Below are 11,621 nucleotides of genomic sequence, written 5' to 3'. Positions count from 1 at the left end.
CACACACATGCCGCGGACCCGACGCGCCCGACACGCCCAGCTCGCGCCCATACATGCGCTGGTCGCGTCTGGCTCGTCGCCGTGGCTTATTTGCCCAACAATCTTGACTATCCGTCATGTTATGTCCAACACGCGGTCCGACAAAAACCCGGCCCCCACAACGCACATTTCTCTTTTCTTGGCGGACCCTCCCCTTCCCGCTCGGTTTTCTGCCGTAGCAGGACATTCTCGCTATTGTGCTCTCCTTTCAAACCGTACGACACCCACCTCATCTTCGCCATCACGACCCCTTTCTGTCGCACCATACCTCCCATGGACTGCCAAGTAGGAGTCCTCCGCTAATCGCCCCTCTCTCCACACTGATCCCCTCCCAACGCCTCATCTAGCCAAATGGCCGTGCATTGCTATGGGCGACAAATTTTGTTGTCAAAACCAGCTTAGCCTGAAATAGTTCTGTATGTACAGTGCTTTTCATTGGTGTGATGTTCTAACATCCATTGCTTTTATATAAACTATATTTTTTTCATGTTTGTATATATCCATTTTCTATATGTACAGTCTTTCTTTTTTGTTTTATGAGCATTAAGATCAGGCTTTATGCCAGAAAATAGCACACGTGATGCTCTTCATGACCTGTTAAAAATGTATGGTCTAGATGTTGACATAGTTGCACAAAATTATTGTTCAATCGAGAGTCCATGTCTCAGTTGACTGCACCTGCAAATCAACCACGACTGCAAGAAAGCTAATTTTTAAGTAGTAGTACAAATCAAGCATGGTATCAAATGATATCACCTAATTAAGAAAAAAGATCCAACATGGAAGTACTTTCATCTTAAGAAGTTTCACATGAGGATCTTTTTTCTTAGGACTCAAAATCGAACGTGGAAGTATTTATGATTCAAGATATATGTTATGAATGTATGACTATTAATGAAATATTCTTGTATCATGCTAGTCTGAAAAGAAAAATTCCTCTTCTCTGTTAGTACTCTTGCTCAATGTATCTGCAACGTGCCTTGAGCTTAATCACAATAAACATATAATATCACAAATACTTGCTTCTGTTTCTGTATGAATAGTTAGGATCAACAACAGAAACAAGTCAGGCAGATGAGTCGACGACTGAACCAAAAAAACTGTAATTGTTGAAATAATTGCTTCTACCAAGTTCTACTCCCTCCATTCCTAAATATAGGTCTTTTTAGTGATTTGAATATGGACTACATGCGGATGAATGTAGACATATTCTAGAGTCTAGATTCACTCATTTTTCTTCTTATGTAGTCCATATTAGAATTCCTAAAAAGACATATATTTAGAAACGGAGGGAGTAGCATGTTAGCCAAAATCTTGTTACATGAGAAACGCTAATAACTGGGTCAAATTTATGGGAAAATGGCTTCAACAAATGCTTCTGCATCAAAAGGTTGGAGATCTTCACCCCTTTGCCGACGCCAACAAACTTGGCTGGAACTCCAAGTTCGTCTATTAACACTCACCTGAGACAGGATTCAGGTCAGCAAGTTTAGTTGTCGTTTATTTAAGATCCAGGACTGGATTTTGTAACTGTTACAATAAAGGACTGGAAATCGCCCGTACCACACAGCCAACACGAGCAGTCCTGTCTAATTTCGTTAGGATGAATCCTTTGATTCCAACAACCTGGTATGAAGCCAAGAAAGTCCCTCATTATTAGTATCCAATAGAAACATATCTGATGAATCAAGCATCAGAACAGCAGAGTGGCAATTACATCGTTGAACTCCTTCGCTTGCTGTAGCATATTTAATCCAGTTGTGCCATGCAGAACCAGCAAGATCTCCTGAAGAGAATGGAATACACAATAGAAGTTACCTCAAAAGACTGAACAAGCAAAACACAAAATATTGATGAGATCTGTTTGTGCACTTTCTAATTTTGCTAGGTACTATGCAAAAAATGTTGAACTAATATGTCAGAAAGTTAAAATGTTTTAATATATCCTTGTTACCTGCTGAAGGGGAGGGCACTGCCTTCAGAACTTGTGTAGCATCACCATCAGTCACATGCAAGCGAAGATAGGATTAACGATTTTGTAATCCTAAAGGAGGCACTGCCGGCATTGCTAGCTCCCACCATCAATTTTCTTGCTAATTCTTTGGTGGGTTTTAGCGGCAGCTGGGGGAGGCATACAAAACCACAACTAAATAAGATCAATGCACCATGGCCAACACTTGTTAACTGATTATCTAGTGATACACAAGAAAATAATTAAACCAAACCAGGCATTACATATTTGGTCACAGTACATCGAGGATAACATCCATATGAATAGATGGAAACTTACGTACTTCCTCCTCTTGGTTCCAATCATCATCGTCGTCAAACTTGATATTCTGCAGAGCAAGAATATATAAGTTAAACTTGACAATATGGATGACAACTAAGTTATGCATCAACTGGTCTATCCATTTCATATTTGTTGATGTGAAGGAGCACACATACAATACACAATTTTACCAAAATGATGAACCTTTTAAAACCCAATTTTCTACCCCCAAAGAAAACCTCAGTGCATATAAAGTTCTAAGGTACTAACCAAATTATCACCATCATCAGAACTTTCTTCCTATTCCACTTCCTTGGATTCCTCATATCAACATCCTTTTCAGTTTTCTCCTCTCCATCCTACAAGTACCAAGTCTATCAGCATTGTGGCATCACCTCACTATTTCTGTAACATCAAACAGAGTGTAAGTCTTCAAGCCACTAATAAAATATCTGCAATAGAAAGATGCTTTCCAGATTGATTCCAACTTTCCTACAACTTGAAATATAACTAAAAGGTAATTATGGCTTTGCCATGTGCTTCCCTTCAAGTTTCTCAAATACTTTAAATAACTGATCACCTGGCAAACAAAGATGGCAAGATCTATAAAAAGGACCAACATACACAACACCTCAATAATATCTAGCCTAGAAGTGTTCGTTTGAGTTTCATTACTGCTAATAGACATGCCAATGGGATGGTGTAAACGAAGCAGTTTCCTTAAAAAGGGTCTACAAAATGTAATTGGCATGAGCAAAGTTCAGGGGAGAAGAATCAGCAATGAAATTCTGTTTGGGTATTGTGAAATATAGCAAACTTCTGTCTCTATCCCACCGAAGTTTTCTCTTAATTAGCTGTCCTCCTCTAGAACCCGAGGCAAAAATAATATTGATGGTCTATTGTTCTGAAACAACATATCGGATCACATAATTGGTATTTACTTCAAGACTACCATGTAGTATTTCTGCAGAAAAAAGTAGAAACTGTACTTGTAAAAGATATTTAGAGAAACCAGTGTCCGACATTGTTGAGTAATAAACAAAGCAGTAATTCTGATCACCTGGCAGTCGAATGAATGAATCATCGCCCAATCTTAAACCTACTGTACTACTTCCAGAAAAACATCGATGATTTACAGATGTCGGATTTGTTCAACCTGGGAACCAAACAACGATTTCAACCACAGCATGGGTAAAGAAACGACACCATTCATCCATACCACTTTCTTTGTTACATTCAGCTATAACAATCAGGTATCTTTATAGCTATAACATTCAGATATGTATCAGTAAATTGTATCTTCCATAGCTATGTATCTGTATACCTATGTATCTGACAACATGAGTATACGTATAATTCAGGACAGGTGAAGCATAAAGTTACAAAATAACAAACAGAAAAATACAGAAAACTACATGTTTTCCTCCTCGATTTGTAAATACCTGTGTTCCTCCTCGATGCAGGGCACAGCCAAGACAACTTTGCGCTGCTCCTCGCTGCCTGCAATGTGACCACGCCCTGCCCTAGATACCTGTGTTCCAACTATTACGAAACGAATATGTTAGACATCAGCTTGCTTGTTTCTTTGATTCTTCGGTGGAGAGAAACCAGAGAATCGGTCTGCGCAAATGTCAGCCAAGGAGCAGACCTTAATCCCAGAGTGTGGCGCACGTGAGAGGGGAGGAGGTTCCTGGGGATGAGCAGCCAGCCATGGAGGCAATAACAGGAAGGGTGGCCGTCGCCCGTGCATCGCCTAGACAGAGCTTGGGGGAGGCTCTCTTCCTCTCGTCTGCATCTCTTTCCTGATGAAATCATGAAAGCATATGATAAATCAATTTTAAGAAAATAAAACATTTCTAGACTTGAATCCAGCGGTAAACCTACATATGCCAGCAGCAGGAAACCACATGAACCAATGCCTTGACTGCATACCACACACCCGTGAGACATGGGGAATCAAACCAGAAAAAAATTCATGAGAGGTGACACAAGCGCAACGTACCAACGATGGCCGCCGCCAGAGTGGATCGGAGAAGGGGATGAGCCTACGGGCTGGGTGCTCCGCCCTCACCGTGTAAGACCAGCGCGCCTACAGCCCCTCCAACCACCGACCATCTCCTTCCGGCCGCCTGGACACCGTAGCAGCAGATCAAGTCAGAGAAACGGCCACTTCGCGCTGCCATGCCCAGATCCGCGCCAGACTACCAACTGAGACATTAGGAGTAGAGATGAGAAGAAAAAGAAAAAACTGAAAAGAAATTTTTGTACGAATCTTAATGCAAGATCAATGGAATATAACATCGACTGAGACATAACTGAGACGTAGCAAAACTGTTTTTTAAATCCCTACCTGCCCGCTTACTCCTTTGGTCTTTTTTCATGCAGCCTCCTATATTTATGGGGGTATCTTTTTGATATTTCTCCTTAGCCCAATATCCCATCATTTATCCTTGCCTTATTCTTCTTCATGCATATATGTCTCACGGATCACCCTCTCTGTGAGTCCATTTTGCCATCAATTTGACCATCACCAAATCCGGATTTCTACTAATTCCTTTCTAAATTTTTTATCTATCATTAGTTCCTTACATTCTTCATGCATGCCTCAGGAAACCAATGATAATTTGACCATGCACTTCACAAATTCCGGATCTCAATTCCTTTCCTTCGTCATGCATGACTGACGAATCTGTGCGTAAACGGGCCCAACTCTTTACCCTTTCCTCCTTATTAATTCCCAAGGCTTCTTATTGATTTGAACTCACCAACGTATACAAATTGGTTGTATTGCCTGTAAAAGAGCGAGGTGGTACTATATAAGATAAACACATCCTATTTTCATTACACAAGCGGGCTGCCACATGTGGGCGAGACGTGAAAAAAGGCCACGAGCGACGGCCCAAGCTGGCACATGTGTGAGAGACGTGCGCCAATTGAATAGACAACCTTACCTAGATTTCTCAACACAATAGGCCAGTTGTCATTATTATTTTTGACGAGCGTGTGCAGAAAATAGTACCACCTCGGATAAAAATAATAATACAGGTGAACGGATGAAAAATTTGAAGAAACGCACCTTGCTTTATTAGTAGGTATAGATATAGATTTGCTTCAGCGGGGATAAATGATACTCCTTCCGTCCCATAATATAAGACTTTTTTTGCAAACTAACATACTTTACAAAAGCGTCTTATATTGTGGGAACAAAGGGAGTATTAAAGATTTATCAATCCACATATATTCATTTGAGTCTTAGTCAAATTTTTTGTCCAATGATTATCAATCGACTGATATTCATTTCAGCCCTATCGGCGAGGCGGCGTCGTCCGTGGGCTGGAGACGTCTGCAGGCGACGCTGGCCAGCGTACTCGGCCGCGCAGGTGGCGGGTCGCTGGTGGAGTCCGGCCATGGCGTGGTTCTCCGTTGCGTCAGATCTGGAGGTTCCCCTTTCTCTTGCTGCCTCTGTCGTCGTCCCGGTGGTTTGCGGCTGCAGGCTCCGGTGGTGGTGAGCCCTGGTGGTTTACTTTGGGTCCGGGGGAAACCTTGGCCAGTCTAGCCGACCCAGCGGCGGCGACGCCCATGGGCGCCGCTTTCCTTCATGAAGGCGCAGCTGAGGGCCCAATCTACCTACCTCGATCCTCGGCCGGGTGAAAACCTTCAATCCTTTTCGGATCTGCCGGCAGCGGCGCTTTTTGCGTCGTGACCTTCCTGGAGGTGTCGTCAGGGGCACTGGGGCTCTGTTGGGAGTGCAGAGGATCTACAGGTGGAGGGGATAGGACCAGTGGTAGCAGGTGGTGTTCGCGAAGGAGGAGCGGCGTTGCATCTGACACGTCGACAATGGCGGGTCTCAACGGCATGGAGCAGCGGGGTCTCGCTGTTGGGCGTGTGTTAATGGACGAGCGCAGGATGGTGGTGTTGTCTGGCGTCGTGGTGGCGTCGACGGCAGCTAAACCGGGCAAGGTAGATGCAGCAGTACATCTCTGAAGATGGATTGGTGGCAGGTGGCTGCAGCGACCTCATACCCGGCAGGCGTCCTGGTTGAGGAGTGCGCCGGACCGGTGGGTGACCCATACCCGACAGGCGTCCTAGATGGGAACTCAGGTCTTAGATGTTAGGTTTGGCTGCGAGGTCTGTTTGGTATTAGGCACAGACTATCAGCATCCCTTCATCAAATGGATAGGAGTAGCGACAGATGTTGCCTAGACGGTGGCTTCACACTTACTACTGTATTTCTTTGTAAGGTCTTTTGAGAATAATTAATAAAGTGGCTATATGCATCGTCCAGATGCAGAGGCCGGGGGTCTTCCTCCTTTTCTAGAAAAAACTCTATATCTGAATATTTTATGTCATACTTGAATAATTTTAACAATTAATGAACTTCTTTAAAATGCCTAAACTATTTTTAATACATAAATAATTTTAATACATAAACGGGTTGGTTGTGGAAGCAGAGGAGGCTGTTGCACGTCCGTATCAGGACCTCTGAATCGCTGACGGTGAACCTGGCAGTGAGTCGCCGGTGCTCGTCGAAGAGGAAGGCACGGCCGCCGTGCCGACCGAAGGAGGGCACGAACACGACGGTGTGGCTCGGGGCCCGTAATACCATCAAATTCATGAAAAATTAATAGAGGTGCTGATCAATCCAACTGACAAGGATAACTTCATACTTGTTATTGATCCTATATCGACTAGTTGCAAATCATTCTTGTGCATTAAACTACATGAGATGATTGAGGGATTATGAGCTTTAAACAGCCTAGAGTTTCTTTGCATCCATATATTTCTAGCATCCCATGACTGTGACATCCATAGTAATTTGTGTGGCGGAGATTGCAGAATGAGCATGACTTCATCATGAGCTGTAATACCTCTATGCCTTTGTTGACGATGGAGTTCCAACAATGGAAGGCAAAAGGGCAGTCCCAAAATAAGTGACTTAAGTCATGCATCATGAACCGTTGTCTCCGTTTTCTATGAAGAAGTCACTGTTGCACGTATTGTGATGCTTCGACAACGGTACATGTGCACAGCAAACATGGATATCGCCAACGCCAAGCAACCAGACATACCATGTACATGGGATAAGAAGAGTGAAGTCTGTTTTAAACCTTGAGGTTGTAAAGCTCGTCCAAAATGAACCCTCACCTTAAAATCCCTAAAGTTTGTACTCTGTACTCATGTTCCCGGTCTGATCCGGACCTCTCAATTAGTTTAGACCAATTTGGTACACCAGGAAAAACACAATCCCGCTGGGGTAACTTTGTACTCTCACTGATTAAGTGGACCTACGCGTCATATCCATCTTCGCGCTGGGAACGGATCAGAAGCGCTCCTGTGCATGCGTACATATACGCGTCCAGCCGGCGGCCAGAATCGATCAAGCAACTTGCTGTGTTGTACGTGCATGTGTGTTCTGCTGTTGTTCTGTATCCGTTGCAACCCATGTACGCGCTCTAGTTGTCTTTTTTTGAAACGGAACGCGCTCTAGTTGTCAAGGCAAAGCCAGGAGAACTTGTGGTGGCAGGCAATTCTAAACTGCTCGGTGCAGATTGTAGAAGGCTGAAAAGCTTTGGAATGCTACTCACATTCAGTATTCACATCAACAGGTTACATTACATATACATGAGTGTACACTGCGAAGAGATTAGGAGACGTGGAACAACACATAAGGAACCGGTCCTCACCTGAACGTTGCATGCAACAAACTCTCTCAACAAGGACCAAGTAGAAGCCGTGGTCGCGCACACCAGTCAAGCTACTCGATGCCGTGCTACCCCACGAACTGCATATGGCCAGGGGAGCACCGATGTGCGGGCGCACCACTTCATCATCTTGCTCTCCTCTACTCACGACGAGAGCACGGGCTCCTCGACATGAGGCGTACTGCCGACGCGCAGCCCGGGTCCTGGCATAGAGTGGAGCAGCGCACGACGTTGTTTGCAATGGTGGGCACGAGGCACACGGGGCGCACGACACCGGCAATGCTGCACACACGCGTCTGCATTGATTTCAGGAGAGAGAGAGAGAGAGAGGCACTAGGGATAGAGGATGGATTGACACGTGGGGTAAGGATGTAAGTGAGGATAGACTCTGGGCGGGATGGAATATTTCCCGTGTGCCAAACAGGTTCAGGGTCGGGATCAGACCAGGATCATGAGTACATGGTACAAATTTCAGGGATTTAAAGGTGAGGGTCCATTTTAGACAGGCTCTACAACCTTAAAGTTTAAAATAGACTTCACTCGGATAAGAATATGCCATCAACATCAACAAGATTATCGCGCCCACCAAGAGCTCCTTCAAGGAACCAACTCGCAGTCCAAGTTCGGTGTCGGGAACTCCACCCAACACCGGTCGACGTGATCTCTTGCATGTCTACCTCAAAACGCACGAGACAGATGGCCATTGCCACCTCGTGTAATGAACGATACATCAATACACGACGCTATTGCCGACGGCGATCACGCAACATTGGGTAGTTTGAGGGCGTTGGTGGTCGCCATCACCGTTCCAAGGTCGCAAACTTCTACCAAGGCATGGTCGTCTCGTCATGAATTATCAAGCTCGGCTTTCCAGCTAACCAGTCCGCCGGTCCGGTTGCCCGACGAATTATATTACTTCCTTCATTTCCTTTTACTCCTCATATACGATTTGCTTAAAGTCAAACTTTGTACACTTTGCCCGAATTTATGTTAAAATATATCAACATCTATAATATCAAAGTTATATAATACAAAACTTAATTTCATGATGCATCTAATAATATATAATCGGTATTGTGAATGTTGATCGTTTTTCCTATAAACATGGTCAAACGTTGTCAAATGAATTTGACTTCAGATAAATTTTATATGCGAAGTAAAGAAGAAACGGAGGGGATACTAATACACTTTTGGATAACCCCTATAGCAGGCTGCTAGTGTGTTGAACTCGATGCAAAAAATAAAAAGAGTAGTGTGTTGAACTTATACGGTCAGTGAAGAGGGAAGACCACGTACGCACGCACGTACGTACTTTCACCAGATCGAGACCACCCACGGCGTATGAACCGAAGTCTGGAGTCTGGACGACGACTAGCAGGGCGGCAAAGCCGGTTCCTCGATGAAAATTGTACTATTCGTTTTGATCCATAACCTCAGTTGCATCATTTGAATAGATTAATTAACTTGAGATTTATTATATATTGCACCAACGGCACCAAGTAGTCTGCTGTTCAGGTCCTATCACTTGCCGTTTATGGTTAATTATTACTCCGTATTTGGCTTCAGACTAGCCTTTCGCGTCACATTTTTTAATTCGAAAGTCAGCCTCTGGTGCGTCCATTGAACCTAGCTAGGCGATGCTGATTCATCCGTTAACATATGGGAACAAGTGGAGGCGGCACACGTCGCTAGCTGATTACGTCCGCAACTACGTATTTCTATGTTTTTATAGTTGGACCTGGCTAGTGGGCGCACAGGCGCTCGTTAACACCCTCCAGCGCATCGCCGTATATGGCATGTACTTATCCGTGCCGCTAGAAAAGAAAATTATTAGCTTTCACATGCAGCGTCTGACACACGACATGGAAATCAATAATTAATGCGTTCACACTAGGCAACGGCGGTAGGTACATGCTAATTCATTTTTGCATTAAATATCGTTTCACAAAATTAAAAAAGTTATAACTTTTGAATGGATCCTCGGAATTGCAATCCGTTTTCACGGTTAGGTTTTTTATGACGAGATCTTCAAAACTAGATCCCATATGGATATGTTTCGATGAATATATTTTTAGAGCAACTTTAAAACTAGATGAGGCAACTAGAGTGTTAAATTGAAGCAAGTTGTCTTGCATAATGTGTACTAGTGAATTTACCTAGCAAGTACTTCGTAGATAATTTAGAAACTTTGGTAGACAACTTTTCATCATATATAAGCAACTGAGCATCGTCAGTGGAAAATTTGGCAGAGGAAAAAAAACAAGCAACTACCCTAGCAAAACCAAGCAATTGTGGTAGCAAAACCAAGCAACTCCCCTAGCATCTATTTTAGGCAGAGGAAAAATGTATGGGCAACTTGAATAGCCTTTTATAGACAAATATTCGATCTACTCCCCCTCTCATCCACCTTCTCGTATGTTGTAGCAGAAGATCAATGCAACTCAATTACAAAGAAACGCAAAAAGTGAGAAATTGTTCTAGCAGAAACAAGCAGAGGTCCCTAGCATTACTACTTAGATTGTCTATTTTACGCAGAAAAAACATATGAGCAAGTTGAATAACCTTTGTGGACAACTATCCTACCCCCTCCCCCATGTAACTTCTCATCTGTTATAGCAAAAATCCAAAAAACTCAACCATAAAAGGACACAAAATGCAAAACTGTTCTAGCAAAAAAAACAAGCAACTTCCCTTGCAAAAAAAGCAATTGTCCTAGCAAAACCAAGCAACTCCCCTAACATCTACTCTAGGCAGACGAAAAATGTATGATCAATTTGAATAGCCAAATATTCGATCTACTCCACCCCTCTCATCCACCTTCTCGTATGTTGTAGCAGAAGACCAAAGCAACTCAATTACAAAGAAAGGCAAAAAAAGTGAGAAATTGTTCTAGCAGAAACAAGCAGAGGTCCCTAGCATTACTACTTAGATTGTCTATTTTACGCAGAAAAAATATATGAGCAAGTTGAATAACCTTTGTGGACAACTATCCTACCCCCTCCCTCATGTAACTTCTCATCTGTTATAGCAAAAATCCAAAAAACTCAACCATAAAAGGACACAAAATGCAAAACTGTTCTAGCAAAAAAAAACAAGCAACTTCCCTTGCAAAAAAAGCAATTGTCCTAGCAAAACCAAGCAACTCCCCTAACATCTAATCTAGGCAGATGAAAAATGTATGATCAATTTGAATAGCCAAATATTCGATCTACTCCACCCCTCTCATCCACCTTCTCGTATGTTGTAGCAGAAGACCAAAGCAACTCAATTACAAAGAAAGGCAAAAAAAGTGAGAAATTGTTCTAGCAGAAACAAGCAGATGTCCCTAGCATTACTACTTAGATTATCTATTTTACGCAGAAAAAACATATGAGCAAGTTGAATAACCTTTGTGGACAACTATCTTACCCCCCTCCCCCATGTAACTTCTCGTCTGTTCTAGCAAAAATTCAAACAATTCAACCACAAAAGGACACAAAATGCAAAACTGTTCTAGCAAAAAAAAACAAGTAACTGCCCTAGCAAAAAAGAGCAATTGTCCTAGCAAAACCAAGCAACTCCCCTAGCATCTACTTTAGGCAGAGGAAAAATGTATGAGCAACTTGAAT

General features: G+C 43.0%; 2 long non-coding RNA genes across 5 annotated transcripts; both read right to left on the bottom strand.

Annotated features, from left to right (window-relative positions):
- Nucleotides 1–1,173: 1,173 nt before the first annotated feature.
- LOC123125235 (uncharacterized) lies at nt 1,174–2,391 on the bottom strand. Of its 3 annotated transcripts, none has more exons than XR_006461349.1 (5): nt 2,334–2,391; nt 1,994–2,160; nt 1,757–1,825; nt 1,603–1,665; nt 1,174–1,502 (listed from the first exon to the last, which is right to left on the bottom strand). It is a non-coding gene; the product is annotated as an uncharacterized lncRNA (long non-coding RNA). The 3 variants fall into 3 exon arrangements; XR_006461348.1 differs by having other exon boundaries at nt 2,330–2,380; XR_006461350.1 differs by having other exon boundaries at nt 2,275–2,360.
- A 314-nt stretch (nt 2,392–2,705) lies between these two features.
- On the bottom strand, nt 2,706–4,452 carry LOC123125236 (uncharacterized). 2 transcript variants are annotated; one of them, XR_006461351.1, is made up of 4 exons: nt 4,314–4,452; nt 3,960–4,113; nt 3,754–3,853; nt 2,706–3,467 (listed from the first exon to the last, which is right to left on the bottom strand). It is a non-coding gene; the product is annotated as an uncharacterized lncRNA (long non-coding RNA). The 2 variants fall into 2 exon arrangements; XR_006461353.1 differs by lacking the exon at nt 4,314–4,452 and adding an exon at nt 4,196–4,220.
- Between the last annotated feature and the right edge of the window lie 7,169 nt (nt 4,453–11,621).

The sequence above is a fragment of the Triticum aestivum genome, chromosome 5D (assembly GCF_018294505.1).
Source record: "Triticum aestivum cultivar Chinese Spring chromosome 5D, IWGSC CS RefSeq v2.1, whole genome shotgun sequence".
Classification (NCBI taxonomy): Eukaryota; Viridiplantae; Streptophyta; class Magnoliopsida; order Poales; family Poaceae; genus Triticum; species Triticum aestivum.
This window is presented reverse-complemented; position numbering and strand designations above follow the sequence as displayed.